Source organism: Oryx dammah, unplaced genomic scaffold (assembly GCF_014754425.2).
Source record: "Oryx dammah isolate SB20612 unplaced genomic scaffold, SCBI_Odam_1.1 HiC_scaffold_25, whole genome shotgun sequence".
Classification (NCBI taxonomy): domain Eukaryota; kingdom Metazoa; phylum Chordata; class Mammalia; order Artiodactyla; family Bovidae; genus Oryx; species Oryx dammah.
In genome coordinates, this window is record NW_024070209.1 from 68,618,868 (window position 1) to 68,635,944 (window position 17,077).

At 42.1% G+C, this 17,077-nt stretch overlaps 1 protein-coding gene across 2 annotated transcripts in view; it reads right to left on the reverse strand.

Moving 5' to 3' along the window:
- Positions 1-10,784, reverse strand: part of LCLAT1 (lysocardiolipin acyltransferase 1) — a 193,072-nt gene extending 182,288 nt beyond the window's left edge. Inside the window, exon 1 of one of the 2 annotated variants that reach the window (XM_040224147.1) lies at positions 10,616-10,784. The gene's annotated coding sequence lies outside the window, so the exon portion shown is untranslated. The remainder of the gene's footprint in view (positions 1-10,615) is intronic. The other variant, XM_040224146.1, reaches the window with a different exon arrangement.
- Positions 10,785-17,077: the final 6,293 nt, after the last annotated feature.

Here is a 17,077-nt window from a genome sequence, read left to right on the forward strand (position 1 = left end):
ATATATGAAGAATTTGTATAAGGGGCTTCTAACTGGAATATATGAAGAATTTGTATAAGGGGCTTCTAATTGGAATATATGAAGAACTTGTATAAGGGGCTTCTAATTGGAATATATGAAGAACTTGTATAACTCAGTAGTAAAAAGGCAAATAACCCAATTAAAAACAGGCAAAGTTGTATAAATCTTAATTATGTTGAATTGGTTCATACTGCTTTTTAGGTCTACTATATCCTTCTACTTCTATGTATAGTCATTCTATTAATTTTTGAGCTTGATACTGAAACTCCAACTAAAAATCTTATTTATCTACTTAAAAGAAATTGTAATATAGAGTAGAACTATATGTAAATTTTCTCTGTATTTTCCAAGTCTCTTGCAAATGCGTTATATTTTCATAATTAAAAAAAAATAAAAGAGGAAAAAATGGGCAAAGGATCTGAATAGATATTTCCCCAAAGAAAATATACAAATGCCTAATAACTGCATGAAAAGATGTCTGACATCATTTGTCATCAGGGAAATGCAAGTCGAAACTGCAATGAGAGATCACCTCACATCCAAGAGAATGTTTTCTTACAACTAGTCTAGACTGAAGAAGCTAAACAGACATGAAAACACTTCTTTGATTGGATTCTTAATACAGAAATAAATATCTATAAAGGACAACTAAGGAAACATAGATATGGATTGCATATTAAACAACAGTATTATATTAAATTGTTGAGTAGTATTATTATACTCTTGTTATGTATAACCTTGTTTTTGGAAGATATATGATGAAGAATTTAGGAGTGAATTATTATGAAATATAATATTTTAAATATTGTATTTTATTGTAATAAAGTTTTTTTTATTCTTTAAGAGATGTTTTATTACAAGAGAATGTTTTATTACAACTTCTCTAGAATGGTTATAATCAAAAAGATAATAGCAAGTATTGGAGGAAGATGGAGAAATATGGAAACCCCTACATACTGCAAGGGGATTGTAAAATGGGAGAGTGTGGAAAAGTCCTGAAAAGATTAAACACATAAGCTACTCTACGACCCAGAAACTCAACTCCTAGGTATATACCACCCCAAAAAAATTACAGCATAATTATGCAAAAAAATTACATAAAAACTTGTACATGAATGTCCATCAACTGATGAGTGGATAAATAAAAAGTGGTGCATCCATACAATGGAGTATTACTCAGACATAAAAAGGAATTAAGTGTTGTTATATGCTACAACAGGGATGAACCTTTAAAACATTATGCTAAGAAGTGAAGGAAACCAGTTACAAAAGGCCATATATTATGTAGTTCTACTTAAAGGAAATGCCTAGGATAGGCAGAAAGTAGATGAGTATTTGCTTGGGTCAAAGGTAGAGGAGGATGAGAAAAGATGAGATGTCCCTGTTAATGGATACAGGGTTTCTTACTGAGGTGAAGAAAATGTTCTAAAATTAATTGTGGTAATGGTTGTACAACTCAATGAAAACAGTATTAAAGATTACTGACAAACAGATCCACAGCTGATGTCTTTGTTGAAACCAACAAGCTGATTCTAACATTTGTAAGGCCTTGTAAGGGACCCAGAAAAAACAACACAATTTTGAAAAAGAAAGTAGGAGACATACTTCCCGTTTTCAAAACTTACCACAAAGCAACGATAATTAAGACAGTTTGGTATTAGCATCAGGACGGAAGAGAATTAAGAGTTCAATGTACCCATACAACTACCATACGGTGTAGTAACTGCATTCCTGGGCATTTATTCCAATGAAATAAAAACTTATGTTCACATAAAATCTGTACATGAATGTTCACTGTAGCTTTAGTGAAAACAGCCAAAAACTAAAAAAAAAAAAAAGATGTCCTTCAGCTACATTACCAGGTGGCTCTATGGTAAAGAATCTGCCTGGCAACACAGGAGACACGGATTCCATCCCTGGGTCCAGAAGATCCCCTGGAGGAAAATTCCCTGGACAGAGGAGCCTGGTGGGGTACAGTCTCAGTTCAGTTCAGTTGCTCAGTCATGTCTGACTCTTTGCGACCCCAAGGACTGCAGCATGCCAGGCTTCCCTGTCCATCACCAACTCCTGGAGCTTGCTCAAACTCATGTCCATTGAGTCGGTGATGCCATCCAACCATCTCATCCTCTGTCGTCCCCTCCGCCTCCCACCTTCAGTCCTTCCCAGTAACAGGGTCTTTTCCACTGAGTCAATTCTTCACGTCAGGGTTACAGTCTACAGGGTCACAAAGAGACAGACACAACTGAGCACACACACGCAATACCAACAAACACTGAAGACTATAAATACTAAGCAAAAACAAGAATAAACTACTGATACATAAAACAACTCGGATGAATGTCCAGGGAAGCATGCTATGTGAAAAAAAGATAAATCTCCAAAGGTTACTCACTGTATAATTCCATTTAAGTAACATTCTTGCAGTGACAGAATTACAGAAATTGAGAACACATCAGTGATAGCCAGAGGGCAGAGAAGGGGATGCAAAGCTATCAAAGGACCATATAAGGAATCCATGTGGGGAAGCTGTTCAGTATCTTGGCTGTATCGATGTCAATATTCTGTTTGAATACTGTACATTGGGAAAAACTGTATAAAGAGGACATGGGGGATTTTTATTATTTCTTAAAAATTGCATGTAAGTCTACAATTATCTCAAAATAACAAGTCTTTTAGGAAAAAAAAAAAAAAAGAATCCCTAAACTTGACACAAATCCACATAAACACAGAATATTACTTTCTTCCAAAAGGTAGTACACAGATGGGAAACATATATATAAAGAGAGAGAAGTTAATTCTAACTCTGTGACTTTAAGTAATAAATCTCTTCATCTACAATACATAGATTAACAAATACCTTGGCTATATAATGACCCTCTCAAAAGATACCCACATAAGGTATTAATCCTTTGAACTTGTAAACATTACCTAAGCAGAAAAGGAAAAAAAAAAAAGACAACTTTGTAGATATGATTAACTTAAATCTTTTAAGATGGAGGGATTATCCTGGAATATCATGACTGTTTCAGTCACTTCAGTCATGTCTGACTCTTTGCAAACCCATGCACTGTAGCCTGCCAGGCTCCTCTGTCCATGGAATTCTCCAGGCATGAATACTGGAGAGGGTTGCCACGCTGTCCTCTGGGGGATCTTCCCGACCCAGGGATCAAACCTGAACCCTTGTCTCATATCTCCTACACTGACAGGCAAGTTCTTTCCCACTAGCACCACCTGGGAAGCTGGACTATCATGGTGGGCCCTAAATACAATCACATACATTCTTTCAAAAAAGAGGCAGAAGGAGATCTGACCACAGACAGAACAGGAGAAGGCAGTGACCACAGAGACGAGGAATGAGTGATGTGGCCACAAGCCAAGGAATGCAGGCGGCCACCAGAGGCTACAAGAGGCCAGGAGCAGAGTCTCTCCTAGGGCCTCTGGAGGTGGCAGAAACAGTACCTACTCAATTCTGTCTCCATCACCAAGCTCACAGTAACGGTTCAAAAATGTTCAGATTAAACAAATAAACATTTTGGTATTCAAGTCACTCCTGGTTACCATCATTCTTCTCCATAACCCTTAAAAGGGAAATTATTATTTAAAGACTACATAACTTTAAAAATAAATCAAATAAAAGTATTCGTATTTGAAAAGGAAGGCAGGAATAATAAGAACCCAGACAAAGATGCTTTCCCCAAGATACTTAACATTCATGCGTGGAAAGAATCACTGTCAGAGTTAAAAAAAAAAAAATCTTTCAGTCCACATTACTGGCCACATAGAGCCTAAGAATGGCTGCCACCACTCACATCTCTTCCCTCACTGCATCTTTATTCCTGTCTCTTACCCATCATTTGCTCTGTGACACCAGTAGACACTAGCTCACCACAGAAATAAGCTATGTCCCTGCTCTACAAGGTCTCCGGAGGGGGTTAACTTTCACTTACAAACAGAAAAAGAAGGTGATCTCTAATTGAGACGGAAAACTAAGGATAGCATAAGTGCTCCTTATCATTCCTAGAATAGTAATCTCCTTCCTGGGAGGAAGTGAGCACTGTACGTGTGCAGAAACCTCAACTGTAACAGAGTTATAGCTGATAACGTGGTTAATCATTTCCAGTCAGCTCCCACTGGTGGCTGCCCCTCAGACTTCTGCCTCCCAGGTCATCACAGTAGGATCCACCCACCCCTCGTTCTCACTGTCAGTTAGAGAGACCTAGGGAGAGGTGTAGCTCAGTCGGCAATGCAGGAGATCCTGGTTCAATCCCTGGGTTGGGAAGATCCCCTGGAGAAGGAAATGGCAATCCACTCCAGTATTCTTGTCCGGAGAATCCCATGGACAGAGGAGCCTGGCAGGCCATACTCCACGAGGTGGCAAAGGCCAAACACGACTTAGCTTCTAAACCACCACCACCACCACCAGGGAGAGGTGTGATAAACACTGTCAAATCTGATGGTAGTTCACAAAGGCCTTTCTTGAGCTTTACCTCGCTGCAACAGGTAGCTCACCAAAGGCTTTTCTTAGCTCCATCACTACATTCAAGACCCTGCAGCCAAAGGAATCACAACTCAGGGCTCATTCTCCAAGAATAATCAGCAGGGATGCAGAAAAGCCACACAGTGACTTCTCTTAAACAGGGACCACATTTCATATTGATGAAAAAGAGATTTGATTAGAATTTTTCCCCTCAAAATTAAACAAAATGCACATCAATTTATTTCCCATAACATATCTTGTATTTACCAAAACCTAGGTTACACTTGAAACTATGCACTAATTCTTAGGACAAGGAACTAATCAAGTGGTACAGAGTTTGGAACATAACTTTGAGACCAAACTGTAAAACAACCTAACAGCCTTAATTTCACATTTGCCTTTTACAAGACAATCATATAAAAGACATTTTTGCAAAATAAAAAATAAAAAAATCTAGATTTCATCATTTCCCTGGAGCCTCTCATACTCCTTTCATATTCCTTTAAAGCACCTTTCTCACTGTCATTCCTGCTGGTTTTCCTCATCAAAAGTTAACCAGTCTAACACTGCCAAATTCTCACTAGCGCCTCTTTTTTAAATTAAAGTATAAGAGAAATTGTACAAATCTTAGGTATGCAACTTGAATTTTTCATATACCATATACCCATGCCATCTCAGGATACAGAACATTTCCAACATCCCAGAAGGTTCTTTCATGCCTCTTCTAGTCATTACCAACACCACCCCTTGGAGGAACCACTATTCTGACCTGGAAACAGCTGTTACCTGTTTTTGAACTTCATTTGAATGGAGTCACATAGTATTCAATGAATTATCTGGCTCATTAAGTCCATGAGATCCATCAATGTTGACGTATACATCAGCAGTAGTTCCTTCTCTTTTATTGCTTCTTTAATTTTTCATTATATAAATAAACCACAACTTATTCATCCATTCTACCGCCAATGTCCAGTTGGGTTTCATCTAATTTTTGGTTATCATGAATAAAGGTGCTATGAACATCCTTTTACTTTTGGGGAGAGGGGTAGAATATACATCTATTTCCCTTGGGTATATACTTAAGAATGAAAATGATGGGTCATGGGTAGGATTAGATACAGCCAGTCTTCCAAGATGATGTACCACTTTACATTCCTACCAAAACATTTAAGAGATCCTGCGGCTCCACATCCTTGCCAAGAAAGTCACTGACACTCTTTCATTTTAGCCACTCCAGAAGGCAGACAGTAGTATCTCACTGTTGTTTTTTCATTATTGTATTAATTAATTTGCATTTCTCCATTGACTGATGTTGAACACTTCTCTATATGCATACTGGCCATACAGAGATCCTATTCAAAACCGTTGTACATTTTAAAATAAAACTTTTTTCTTATTAAATTTACATAATATACATACATCTGCCAGATGAATTGCCATTTTCTTCTTCCAATCTGTATTTTGCCCTTCATTCTCTTAATGTTATCTTTAGATGGAGAAAAATTCTCAATTTTAACAAAGTCTGAAGTCAAATTTGTCAATCATTGTTACACTCATTGCGTTAACTCTTTTTAAAGAAATCTATGCCTACTCTACTCAGTAGTCCTTTGATTTCTGCTTATGGTTTGAACAGTTCCTGGCCTTGCTCTGAATTCATGAATTCCTGCATCTCTGCAAGGTTTACAATTTCATCATGTGGTTGATTTCAAATGCATTCATGTTATGTTGTTGGTGGTAAGACAACTCTAGTATTATGGAAATTTGAGCAGCAGTCAGTTTTACAACCAGAGAATTCATTTGTGACTACATTCGTAATATGACTTCTGTACAAATATGTTAAAACATAATGTTAACAAAGACGGGGGGCGGGGAACACCCTGTAACACTTGTTATTCTAATATTTTACTTCAACCATACCATCTTCCCATTCCCTTTGAGTGGCTTTCCTTCAATGGGTCACTTTACACTAGACCCTATTGTCTTCAAGGATATAATTAAGAGTTCTATAGTCTAAGAAATCAGAAGGGCTTCTGTTAAACGTGGTTCTGTTACAGTTTATGTAACCCAGCACCTCAGAGGGTTTACAGGTTTCCCAAAACCCAGTAACAAAGAACACCTTGCTCCACCCTTTTCCTTAAAATTTTTAACAGTATTTCTGATCTCTAACCATATGGTTACCAAAACACCCCAAATGTAACACCTTAGTCTTACCTTCACTCCTCAGCAGGTGCTCCCCTCCCCACCCCACTATTCTTCACACCCAGCCATCTTCCATTCTGCCTTCAAAATGTGTGTGGTGGACTCTGAAATGTGCTGTCACAGTGAATGCCCTGCCTCACTCCCTCACCATCTCTGGTCTGGAGTATGGAACCTGCCCTTAACTGGTTTCTTCCTTACATTCTGTCTTTGACCCTGCCATCACCAAAGTTCCAATTACAGAGCATAAAGTTGGTCATGTTACTCATCCTTCTATAGGTCCCACTGCCCACAGGATAAAATCACTCTCTCAACTGAGAATTCATAATCTGGCCCTGACCTTTCCTGGCTTCTTTCTCACCAACTTTTGCAAAACTCTGGCCTGACTCCTGGGCACTCATGCCCTCTCAACCCAAACTGACATTGCCTCCTCCTTTGCCTAAAGCTCCTTCCCCCTTTACCTTGCAATCAGCTCCCTTTCTTTCTTGCACAGGACCACAGCAGAAGCGACTGTTACCTGCTATGCGTTTCTGCAGCTCTTCGTACCCACCCCAACTATACTTGAGTCCTTACCACCTGCATTAGTGAATTAAACTTCTTTGTCTCACTCAGGATCAGCAATTAATCTTTACATCTCAAGGGCTTGGCAGGGCAGTTCCATGAAGGCTCAGTGAAAGAATGAATGTCCCAGCCACTTTTATTCATGTTACCTTTTTTTAATAAACAGAGACTAGCAAAATACATCAAAGCAATGAATCTTAACACCTAACACAAACTATGTTGTAAAAGTCATCTGGCAAAGTATTCTTTTGAAGAGTTTAATAAAAACTAAAACCTTCTTCAATTATTGATTTGTGCTTCCTCTTAGAAGTCAGTAACAACCCTGTTTTAAAATACTTTTAAAAATAATGGACATTAAAGGTAGGATGACTATATCACTTAACCAAAGTAACTGTAGTCATCACTATATAAATCACTATTGCATGCCAATGGAATGAGTCACGGTCATTATTTATACAACTAAAAGACCACACTCAAAATTACTTCATTGAAAGCCTGTTCATATATATCCCCCCAACACATTAACATCTGCATGTTACAGAAGACAGTATGCCCAGTGGCTAAGAACACAGCCTGGCACCATGACACTAGTAGTGCAATTTGGGGAAAATAACTTAAAAGTTCAATGTGTCTCAGTTTCCTCGTCGGTAAAACAAAGATGATAAAGTACTCACTTCACAATGTTGCTGGGTGAGTGAGCCTGTATAAGGCTCCTGGAACAGTGTCTATAATGTCAACTGTCATCACAGTGCTTTGAACTTTTTTAAGTCCTTTTACCTATACTTTTGTTTTCTCCTCACAACAACAGTGAGATTGCTTGGAGGAGAAATGCTTTGTCCATGTCAAAGATAAGGTAATAAGGAAACAATGATTTCCCTAAGATATTTTCAGTGGCAGAGTAGGAAATAGAAACTGTACCTAACTCCAGCCCAACGCCCAGTCTCCAGAGATGTAGTGTGGAAGAAAGTCTCTTTTGGGTTTTTCCCCATTGTTTACCCTTGGTCCTCAGCAACAGCCTGACTAAGCACCTGAGGGGAAGAAATGGACCATCATTTGCTCAAATTAGAACAAGGAAGACACCTCATTTTCACAGTACCTGATTCACAGCAGGCACTCCAAAGATACCAAGTGAAAAGTGCCACTGTGCTCTCTCTCAATAACAAGGTACTCCACTGAATCAAGACTGCCTCAGAAAACAAAAATCACTTAACCTGCTTTTCTGTCACATGAAATTACATTTCATGCAATGTACAATAGGAACTTTTTTAAAACAGGGAAAAAATTTAAATGAATCTTTTTTTTTTTTTATTCTCAAAAGATACAACAGTTTTGCAAAAAGGACTTTCATCAAGACAGTTTTTTTAAAAAACTAACCCAACCTAACTTAGTACTGCCTTCTCCTTTGCCTAAAGCTCCTTCCCCCTTTACCTTGCAATCAGCTCCCTTTCTTTCTAAGACAGGACCACAGTAGAGCGACTGTTACCTGCTATGCATTCCTGCGGCTCTCTGTACCCACCCCAACTATACTTGAGTCCTTATCACCTGCATTAGTGAATCAAACTTCTCTGTCTCACTCAGGATCAGCAATTAATCTTTATATCCCAAGGACATGGCTGGGCAGTTCCACCAAGGCTCAATGAAAGAACCAATGTTACCTTTTTTCTATAAACAGAAACCAGAAAAAAACATCAAAGCAATAAATCTTAACACCTAACATAAATTATGTTGTAAAAGTCATCTGGCAAAGTACTCTTTTGAAGAGTTTAATAAAAACTTAAAACCTTCTTCAATTATTGATTTGTGCTTCCTCATATATCATGACAAGCCTTTGCTCAAATAAGGGACTGACACAAATGGACAAAATTTCATTTCTGTAAGACCTTACTTACAGCCCTTCTGTAAGGGCTTCCCTGGTGGCGCAGAGGTTAAATCATCTGCCTGCATTGCAGGAGACCTGGGTTCAATCCCTGGGTCAGGAAGATCCCCTGGAGAAGGAAATGGCAACCCACTCCAGTGTTCTTGCCTGGAGAATCCCATGGACAGAGGAGCCTGGTGGGCTACAGTCCATGGGCTCACAAAGAGTTGGACACCACTGAGCGACTTCACTTTCACCTTACATTCCTGAGCTTAAACTAAATGTCAGTCTGATACTGAGCAGGGCCCTGTTGGGCTCCTGGGCATGGAGACCTCTTTTGTTCCCCATTCCTTGTAGGCAAGATTCTGGCCTCCCATGACCTTCTCTGAGTTCCAAAGGGCAGGAGGAACAGCAAGGGTAACCACCTGAGGCAAAGATTAAAGGGAACAGAGAGGCTCATCAAGATTAGGAGATTGGCCTGCTGAGACCCTGTACAAACCCCTCATCTTGTTAGCAACCCCCACCGTTTTGAAAATTCGCAGAAGATGTAAATACAAGACTGTTACCGCCTTGATCCTTATCACATACTGCTGTCTGACTACATAACCTCTTCTGCTAGCCTACTGAGCTCCTGCTTTGCCTCCTGGCAAAGTAATAAAGCTACCCTTTCTTTCTCTTCCATAATTCTGTCTCTATTTCTGTCTGGCTTTGGTGCACAGAGAGCCAAGATTTTGGCAACAAATCCTCAATTATACATGCAGCCACGTGCACGTGGAATAGAGCTAAAGAACTTCGAAGGCAGGGGCAATGCCCCCGGGGAACCCACCTGAACCCAGAAAGTACAAGGAGGAAGACTGTCTCCCCAACACCTAAGCGCCCAAACTTTTTACTTCTTCTCTTCCAATGGAGAAGCAGGAGCTCAGACACTCGCCTTAATGATCGGACTTGACATCAGCTCCTCGTTGGGGCCCACCCTTCCTTTCGCGGCACTGCCCCTCTGTCACCTACAAGCAGGCGCCTGGAGGACACAGATAAACCAGTTCCAGCCCCTGCCTTCTCCAGTTCACATCTAAGCCACGCACGTGGCGGCCACTTGGGACCTTTTGTACATCCGATTTAACAGTGAAAGGCTGGACTGTGTTCGCAACGGTGCAGCTCCTGGACCCGCCCAGGTCTGTAGCAGGGACGTGTTGGTGCGCTTTCTGTAAACACCGAGCAAAGCGGCCCATCGAGCCGGCCGAGCGGCTCCGTGGCCCTCGACGCCTCCGCCAGCCTCCGGGAATCGCTTCCCCACGCCTCCTCTCACCTGAGCCGGTGGCACAGCCACCCGCATCCGGACCCCAATTCCCCGTCAAGTGACCGTTACAGGGGGCCGCATCCTGGGGAGGCCCGCGATCCAGGGAAGAGCCATGGGACTGCTCCCCCTCCGCCAACCGGGGATCCCCCGACCGCCGCCGCCATTTTCCCGGCGCCGGAACCCCCACCTGACGGTTCCAGCTTCTTACCTGTGGCCAGCAGAGGACTACGCGCGACGCAGTGGAGAGCGCGTGGGTGAGCTGCAGAATCCGTGGAGGTCACAACCTGGGTGCAGAACCCGCCGCTAATTCATCCCGAAGCAGGAGGCGTCGGGCCCGTCGCCCTAGTAATGCGTCCAGACAGGCTTCATCCTGATTGGCTGTGAGCGCCATGACGCAGCGGCGTCCCCGGCTGCGTGGGAAGCCCGGGTCCCCGGAGCCCCGCCCCTGCTCCCGGCCTGGGGCTTCCCGGGGCCAGACACTGAGAGCTCCCTTAAAGGGACCACCTTCATTTCTCCATCTGGCCTCCAGAAGAGGGACATAGAGAGCGAGGGGGTGTAGGGGCGAGTAGCAATAAGAAATAGGAAATCTGAAGGTCATTGTCCCTCTAACCCCTAGAGTTTCAGAGTGACAATAGAAATCTGGGGAGCTTAATTTATAAACTGTGTACTGTGGGAAAATGTATGACCTAAAAATTGAGAACTGAGTTTTCCAGGAGGAACATACTGAGGACTTAAGCCCAGGAGACAACCTTTCATATCGCTCTGAGGGGCTGTTCAGAAGAGAAAAGGGAGGAGCCAGGATATTTAGGAACTTTTGCAACAAAAACTAGGTAGTCGGAATATTTAAAAAAATTACTGTTAATTAAAAGCCAGACAGCTTAAATTAATGAAGTTAGCACTTTTCTACCTATGGAAAGACGCAAGAGTCTGGGCTCACTAAAATAGTTCCTCCGACAGGCGCCTTAACTATCTGGGGCGGGGGGGTAGGGCGGAGTGGCTGATGGCCACAACATCCTGTCTTTACTGATATGGCTGGTGATAGTCTTTGTCCACAAAGCCTAACCTACAGAGGCAGATCAGTATAGATAGAACCAGTTCTAGAATTCAGGTTCGTGACGCGCAGCACCAAGCTCTCCCTAGCATGAAGTTTTCCCAGTCAGAGGGAAACTTTACCTCCCCTGAGCAGCCCTCACAGAAGGCTTTCACTGCCACTTTCTGTCCTGAGATATCTGTTCCTTAACCTACTAAACTCTAAAGCTCCATGATGTTGGGGACTGCAGTTAAGCCTTTTTTCATTTCCTGCATAGTGCCTTTCTCTTGCTAGTTTTCAACAAAGATTCACTGATTCAAAATCCTAAAAAGAATAAATTTAACTACCCATCACACACTTAGTCACTTTACCTATGTTTATGGGCCTTGTTCATTTATTCATCAGAGTACAGAGGGGAAAGAATTTTTTTTCAAAATACAGAATTCCTGTCCTCACAAAATATGGAGTGTAACAATAATGAACATCTAGGTTTGGGATGCATAGCTTCAATATAGCTAAATTATACTCCGTTGGAGTTCCCTGGTGGACCAGTGGTCAGGACTTTGTTCTCTCACTGCTGAGGCCTGGGTTTGATTCCTCGTCAGAGAACTAAGATTCCACAAGCCACAGGGTGCACCAAACAAACAAAAAATTATACTCCAAACTCTCTGTGAATCAAAAGTTTACATGTTCTTTTTCTAAAATCAGCTTCACAAACTCTCCAGTTTTATTCAGAAATATTGAAATTTGAAATTGTGTTAGAAAATGAAGATTAAACAACAGAGGGAAACACCAAGACAAAAGCCAGCTCTATCAATTACCCCTGTGACCTTAAGCTTCATTTTAAAAAATCTTTAATATAAGATTGCTAGGGGAAAAAGTTATCTAAAGTCTTACCTCCTCCGCTCACCCCGACAAGTTTTTTAATTTGTTGTTATTAGAGGCCAGGGGGGACATCCTGAAAGCCTTGGAGATGGATTTTTGAAAGAAGGGATTATATAATAGTTTATCTTTGCATCTCTGTAACTCCTAGAATAAACAGTGCCAACTGATGAAGAACTGACTTCTGACATCAAGTCAGAACATTAACTGACTTGAATGATCCTGGTTTCTTCTCTATCTCAATTCCCTAGCCTTAGGAGTTTTTGAGGAATGGAGCAGTAGAACCTGAAGGAAAAGGGTCAAAACTGTGGAGACTTAAAGGCATCAGCTCTTGTTTACCACGTATGTGGCTTTTCCACACCAAGCTATTCTCCAATGCTCTGTGGACACGCACTGAGTGTTCTGCAAGGTAATTCAGGTTTGACACTCACAACTCCAAAGTAGTACAGACCCCAGAGGTTCAGGGCTTAGTTCTGCAACTCTGCTCCCTACTTCAAATCCCAGTGGGAAGTCTAGACCTTGGGTACTTCTGACAAACTGGCTGTAGATCAGGACATCCCACAATACCCTGCTCAGGGTCCAGTTTGCTAGAACAGATCACAGAACTCAGGAGAACGCTTTACTTCTGTCTACTGGCTTATTCTAAAGAATACAACTCAGGAACAGTCAAATGGATGAGAGGCATAGGGCAAGGTCTGGGCTGTGGCGAGGGGACTCAGCTTCCATTCCCCCTCTGGGTGTGTCGCACTCCCAGCACTCCGCTGTTCACAAGAACCAGGAAGCTCTCAGAAACTGTTGTCAGTGTTTTTTTTTAATGGAGATTTCATTCAGTTCAGTTCAGTCACTCAGTCGTGTCTGACTCTTTGCTACCCCATAGACTGCAGCACGCCAGTCCTCCCTGTCCATCACCAACTCCCGGAGTTTACTCAAATTCGTATCCATTCAGTCGGTGATGCCATCCAACCATCTCATCTTCTGTCATCCCCTTCTCCTGCCTTCAATCTTGGCACAATTGATGAAATCACTGACCGCTAATGCTTAACTCAATCCCTGCCTGGGAGGTTGAAGGGTGGAGTTGAAAGTTTCAAGCCTCTAATCTCAGGGTTTGTTCCTCTGGCAACCAGCTTCCCTTCTCCCAGAGTCAATTCCTTAGCTTAAACACAGGCTCAGAGAGGCTTTTTATAAATACCAAAAGACCCTCATAAACCCCTTTGAAATGGAGCAGGACTCTGTAGTCCTTCCCTACCATAACTTTCACCTGCCTTTTGCTGTGGAAAAACTTTAGCCAAATAATAAGTTTAATCAGAAAAGTGAGGAAAATGCAGAAACAAAGAAAAACAGCCAAAGAAGACCAAATAATGATAGGTTAGTCATTATGCAAAGTCAAGGATGTTTATTTCCTTCTTAAGGGCTATAGATAATATTCTGAGCCATATTGTATGATATGAGCTATTGTATAGATACTGAAACCCCTACCAGGTGGAAGAAGTTAACTACCTGATGACCAGCCTGTAGCCATGACATAAGCTGCCACAATTCTGAGAACTGGCCTCAAGAAAATGGGAACAAACCAGCCCTGGAATGAAAGATTAATTGTACTTAATCAAGATGATGCTTCAGACCACCAGCGATCAAGTTCAAATAACTGTCAGAGCTGACTATGCTATTTCTGCATGTACACCCCCACACCTACCCCCTGTCTATAGGTCTATAAAACTGGTGGTGATTTAGTCACTAAATCATGTCCAACTCTTGTGACCCCATGGGCTGTAGCCCATCAGGCTCCTCTGTTTCTAGGGTTTTCCAGGCAAGAATACTGGAGTGGGTTGCCATTTTCTTCTCCAGGGGATCTTCCCAACCCAGGCAGATTCTTTACCCACTGCTCAGGGAATTCCCTATCTATAAAACTGTTATCCCCTAATTGTCAGAGCGGGGAGTAGGCCTTTGGACAGGCCCTCCCCCACCCCCAAGTCCCAGCCCATCCAGCACCAAGTCTAATCTTTGGACTACCAGGGTAGATGCTTTTCAAATGTGTATGTTTCTCTCCCCCAGTTGATTAGGCCATTCTGCAGAACTGTAATGGGCTGTGCTGTGTCTCTTGTTTTGGGTCTTGCCAGAGACTCCAGCTGGCCTTTTCTCTACCACAGATACTTCTAGTATCATGAGATGTGCCAAGTGATAGAGCACAAATCACAGGACTGCTTGTAATGAGGCTGGACCTGCTGCTGAGTCCTTTATGGATCTGAGCCCTTAAAACTAGAAACCTTCCACCTTAACTTGAAGAGATCTACCAAGCACTCTTTCTTAGTGGTAGAAGGTAAGTTGTCCTTTACTGTGGAGAAAAATCTGTGGCATGCCTTTGACCATTGGACCTCTTCACCATCCACACAAAGTCTGTGCTCTAGAGAATAGTATTGTACCAAGGTTGGGCTTCCCCCAGTGGTGCTAGTGGTAAAGAACCCACCTGCCAATGCAGGAGATATAAGAGATGCGGGTTTGATCCTTGGGTCAGAAAGATCCCCTGGAGGGCATGGCAGTCCACTCCAGTATTTTTGCCTGGAGAATTTCATGGACAGAGGATCTTGGTGGGTTACAGTCCATAGGATCACAAAGAACGAGAAATGACTGAAGCACGGCCCAGCAACAAGGTTATTTTCTTAGTTTTGATATATGTTCTATGCTTATATTAGATGTTAATATAAAGGCAAGCTGGGTAAAATGCTTGCAGAAATCTGTGTTCTTCCTGTATCTCTCCTATCAATCTAAAATTATCTCAAAATGTTAAAAGTAATAATTGCCATTTAAAATTTTCATCAGTGTAGCAGGCTTCTGAATTTTTATGGGGCTTATTCACCCTCTGGAAAGCATGTATCTCAAGACATCCAGATTACTTGCATTTCTTGCTTGCCAGGCCCAAGCAACGTGCTATTTCGGTATGATAGACTAATGTGATGTTCTGTGGAATGGCCAGATGGCCTGGGTCCCTTTGGAATGTATTCTGACAGAAAACAGGAAAATAAACATAGCCCTGGAGCAAGACTATAAAAGTAGCATTGTGTTCTTGCCCACGTGAATGTTATCTTCCTCTGAACATTGTTGTAGTTTACTACTTGGTTGGGGCAGAGGTGACACAGTTCCAGGGGCTTTACTTGGCTTATCCTACTACAGTAGCTCTCACTCTACAGACTCTTGGTCTAAGGACCAATGTGAGGATCCTGGCAACTTCTAAGTGCATCCATTCCAATCATACATTTGGGAATCAAGGACATGACCACCAGTTTGATAAAAGGAGCCAGTGAGCCCACTCTGAGACAGACCTGGGTGAAGTCTCCATTTATTATCTGATTCCAATATGCCCCTCCTCTAACAGGAGGGCCTGCTGGTGCTTCGGACTCCTGGGTATCCTCATCAACTTAGACCCCGTATCCAACATCCCTCAAAATATTAGATTAGTCCTCTTTCCCATCCAAGAAAATAACCATAAATCACTTTGGAGAAGAACTGGAAAAAAATCTGTACACACTTGCCCTGGTGTTCCAGGTTCTTTTTCATAGACACGTAGTCTTTCCTTTGGTTCATGCATTCTAGGTTTGAGTACAGGCTCAGGTCTTTAAATCATGCAAGTTATTATAACTTTTCATTGGAATAATGTTGACCCCAGCCTTTTACTATTAATCTCTTCTTATTGTGTGTTACCAGTCTATTCTAAAGGAAATCAGTCCTGAGTATTCATTGGAAGGACTGATGCTGAAGCTGAAACTCCAATACTTTGGCCACCTGATGCAAAGAACTGACTCATTTGAAAAGACCCTGATGCTGGGAAAGATTGAGGGCAGGAGGAGAGGGGGACGACAGAGGATGAGATCGTTGGATGACATCACCGACTCGATGGACATGAGTTTGAGTAAACTCCAGGAGTTGGTGATGGACAAGGAGGCCTGGCGTGCTGCAGTCCATGGGATCACAAAGAGTTAGACACCACTGAGCGACTGAACTGAACTGATTGTGTGTTAATCAGTATCCTTTCTGTCTACCCATCTATCTTGTCCCTTGAAATACTGCGTTCTACTAGACATTGCCATCGATCAGGTTGATCCTTACTATCCATTATGGTAATCAGGTCACCACTGCTTCTCGTAGTTGTCTCTACTATCCTAGGATCCTGTCCTCTCCACTGCTACTAGATCTTATTCTATAGGAGCATGAGCCCTGATCTGCATAGGACAAACACAACTGAGCATCTCAATGATGCTGGTCCCCTTTCCAGGGCATTTGCTATCACCTAGACAGTTGTCCAGGCCCTCCTGAAGAAGAGAGTCAACTGAAAGCTTTCTGGTCTTGTTTGGTAGATGCATTTTAGGATACTTGTTTCCTGGAACTTTTTGATTCCCACATCCATATTCTGCTATGACTGTTCCGGCAACTCTGCTCTATTTAATGTGGTCATTGCTTTTCCCAACTTCCAAGTACCATGCCAGCAGTATATTAGAACTGAGTCCTAGAGCTCCTACCATGTTCTTAAATACTATGTCATGGGAATAGGCCTCATTGGCAAATTCCTCTGAACTAGCTTTATGTGCTCTGGGCCCTTAATCCAGCACCTCAGGTTCTACATGTAGGCAGAATGTAGTCTGGTGGGTCAGGACCTACAGCCCCTGTGGCATAGAATCCTTTCTCTTCCTTATAGCCCCAGAACTTACCTGGTGAGGCCAAGGTGAGATCTGACCCATTTTAAGTAAGGGTTGCCTCTTTCTTCCA